The 3,518-nt window shown below is 54.2% G+C and overlaps 1 long non-coding RNA gene across 1 annotated transcript; it reads right to left on the minus strand.

Annotated features, from left to right (window-relative positions):
* Positions 1-367: 367 nt before the first annotated feature.
* On the minus strand, positions 368-3,028 carry LOC105863678 (uncharacterized). Its single transcript, XR_001150574.2, has 3 exons — positions 2,716-3,028; positions 2,292-2,431; positions 368-1,395 (listed from the first exon to the last, which is right to left on the minus strand). It is a non-coding gene; the product is annotated as an uncharacterized LOC105863678 (long non-coding RNA).
* Positions 3,029-3,518: the final 490 nt, after the last annotated feature.

A 3,518-nucleotide genomic window follows, 5' to 3' on the forward strand; every position in this document is an offset into this window, starting at 1 on the left:
TGGCAGGTGGGTTGTCCCTCGGAGCTCACGGGGCAGAGTGAGGACGCAATGCCGGCAGCCAGCCTTTCCACCAGACACGCCGCCCTGCCCCTCCGCGTGCGGGACTGGGGTGGGGTGCCACAGACCCCCCACCCATGGTGTGCCCACCTGGTCCTCCTGGCCGCCTCCACTCTGGGGGCCCCCGTTACTCCTGGCAGAGAGCACGCGGCTCCACGGAACCACAGCTGACACAGCACACAGGCCCAGGCCCTGGACAACCACAGTGGCAGGGGGGTGCAGAGCAGAGAGGGCACTGAAGCTCGGCCATCCTGCGCTCTGAGCCCAGCCGGGAAGCTGAGCAGACACAGAGGACTTTGCAAATGGGGAAAGTTCTCTGAGCCTCAGTCATGGCTGACAAAGGAAAAAGTTGTTGAATCAGGTAGAGAAAGTGGCAGCTTTGGGAAAGTTCAGGCAGAGAAAAAGCAGAGACGTTACCTAAAACATGCAGAGGCCTGACTCTTCTAGGTGGCACCAAATGCCACATCGGGATTCCATGGCCTCTGCTGGGATGTTGGTAACTACGCTGAGCTGTTGGTTCTAGTCCAAGGGCCCATCAGAGACAACACTAATCCCCTTGCAGTTAAGAAGAGGGCTCAGCCACATGTGCTCCTAAGTGGCTGAAAATCCACTTGGAAGGGCTTGTCTGGGTCTCAACAAGTCCCTCGAGGCCAGCGGACCACACACTGATCAGCGAATGGATCTTTAAAAAACGTACTCAGCACAGTCTCCAGCGATTTCCACCGAGTAAATTGGCAGGGCCTAAGAGGCCTGCAGGAGTCCGGGCTCTGGGGCTCCCTATTTCCCCACTCCTGGGTCCCTCTCTGAGCCGGGCATCCAGGCAGGGCCCTGTGCGGACTGTCGTGCCCTTTCCCTCCCTCAGCACTGCGCTCTGGCAGCCCAGGACCCCCACAGCTGCAAACGGAGCACGCCCTAAACACGGCTCAGCTGACAGAATCATCACGTCCTGTAAGAACTGCCAAATCCTCTGCAGAGAGCCTAAAGAAACAAGTTGTTGACAAATCTGTATATTTGGTGTGTTCTCTTCATTAGTCACTTAGCAAGTCGATTCTTTACTTATTCAGCTTTCAGTGAATTGGAGGAGCAGCTCGGAGCAGCCCTGAGGAGGAGACGAGGAGACCCCGGGCCTGCCCTGGGGAACCGCCCCTGGAGACAGGGGAGGTGGAAGCTCCGGGAATGGGTGGGGCCAAGGCCGGGCGAGAGGGACAAGCAGGGACCCTGCCACACGCTCTGGGCGTGCACAGACTCGCCGAGCCTCAAAGCCTTCCCGTCCTTTTTCTCATTTGATCCTTACACAGTCTCGAGTCTTCCAATCTTGTTTGCGAAGAATCCGTAGGCCTAGAAACACGGTTTTCCAAGATTATAAAGTTAATGCTTCATGAAACTTAGGGCTCAAACCGCATCCTTGAGACCGGAAAACCCGCGCTCTTGTCTGTCTCTCAGGTGAGCTGAGCGTGAAGGCAGGGAGGCGAGGAGGACGGGCCGTGGCGGCTCTCCTCTGTGTTGGCGGAGACTTGTGCACAGTGGGTGCACAGCAAACACACCTCCCGTGAGCAAATGAGTAATAAGGGTGATAACAAGTGTGAAAATAATACACATAGCTAATATATATTGAGCACGCCAGGAATTATCTCATTTAATTTTCAAGCATACGTGATAGGTTATATTGTTACTAAACTCACTCTGCAAAGATGGTTTAGAAAAATCTGTGGCTTCAGGTTGAGCCAACAGGCCTTGCAACAAAGCATGGAGGGCTGAGAGAAAATGCTGGACCAGGCCAAGCTCTCCCGGAGGCAAAATGCAGAAAGCTGCTTGATTGCGTAAAAGGAAGCCGAGTCTGTAACCCAATCCCTGGGTCCTCGGCTGATCCCCAGATTCCTAGGGCCCTGCGGTTCAAATATTTACAGAAACTCTAAATTCTAAATAGCTGGCTGTGGCTGTGGACTCTGTAGTGGACATTGACCACCACCCAGCCCAGGGACATTGACATTGTAGTGGACATTGACCCCCACCCAGACCCACCCTTCAGGCCCCAGTGCCTGCCCTGCTCCCTGTCCCATCCCCCCTGCCCTCCGCTCTGCTGCAGCAGCTCAGCCCGTGGTGCCCCCCAGAGGACACGGGTCTGCTCCCTCATCACAGCCTGCCCAGCACACCACAACCGGGCCTCTGCTTTAAAAGCAACTCAGATCACAGCACGCTCTTGCTCAGAACTACTAAGACCTCCCGGCCAATACCTGGAGCAGCGGGTCTCAGAGGGAGCCTGCATCGTCGGAATCCCCCGGAGGGCTGTGACAACGCGGTTGCTGGGCCCATCCCCAGAGTTTCCCAGTTTTTGCAAGTTTCCAAGTGACGCGTGAAGCTCCAGGTCCAGGGACTACACATTGAGAAGTTCAGCTTTAAATGAAAGCAAAAGCCCTCTATCTGGCATTTAAGCACTTTTGTTTAACATAATCAGGTGCCAGTCCACATCTGCTGCGTTTTGTTTCTTGTGTCTCTTTATGCCCACCCAGCTGTTATTAGTCGGGGTTACCACGTGTGCTCCTGCCTCCATATATCCTGCGTCTCTGCCTGGAATATCTGCCCCCCACATTCCCTGTCCCCCCAGCTTCTCTGTACACCTTATCTGACACAGACCCTTCCCCACTCTGCTAGATCCACCTGCTACAGGGAGCGTCTTCTGACTTCTCTTAGCATACGTTCTTTTCTTGTTTGCTCTTGGAATAGTTTTCATTCCTTCTTGTGTCTTCCAATCTAAAATTCTGTTCTGATCCACCTATGTCATACGTGCCCTGACAGAATGTGGCATACCGAGAGGCAGGCAGGCACAGTGGCTGATGGCACAGGCTTTGGACTCTGGTCGGGCTGGTTTCGAGTCTCGCCCCTGCCCCTTACGGGCTGTGCGCACCCTGGAGGTCAACTTGGCATCTGCAGGTTTCCATTTCCTCATCTGCAGAGTGAGCAAATTGAGGGTGCTTGTGGTGGTTTTAAGACATGTAGGCAAATTTTTTCAAACCCCTACCCTTGAATGTGAGCTGGCCCTAGTGACTCACTTGTAACATAGAGTTCAGGGCAGGTGATGCTACGTGATTCCGAGGTAATGTCATAAGGGACCACGTGGCTGCTGCCTGGCTGGCTCTCTTGGGTGCTCATGCTTAGCACCCACTCTCTCTTTCTGCACACACCCAGAGAGTGACTGAGCCTCAAGGTGACCCCAGCCCTCATCACCATCTGACCACGACTTCTTGAGACCCACAGAGTGAGAGCTGTGGCTGAACCTGGTCACCCGCAGGGCCATGAGAACGGATGATGAGATCATTGTTGGAGTGATTTGTTCTTTCAGCAGATTGTGGAGACACTACTTTTCACACTTATTCTAAAAGTTAAATGAGACAGTGAAAGAACTGCGTGTACAATGTGGCACATAGGGGGCACGTGGGGAGGGGTCATCTTGCTGCCCATGT

Source organism: Microcebus murinus, chromosome 14 (assembly GCF_040939455.1).
Source record: "Microcebus murinus isolate Inina chromosome 14, M.murinus_Inina_mat1.0, whole genome shotgun sequence".
Classification (NCBI taxonomy): domain Eukaryota; kingdom Metazoa; phylum Chordata; class Mammalia; order Primates; family Cheirogaleidae; genus Microcebus; species Microcebus murinus.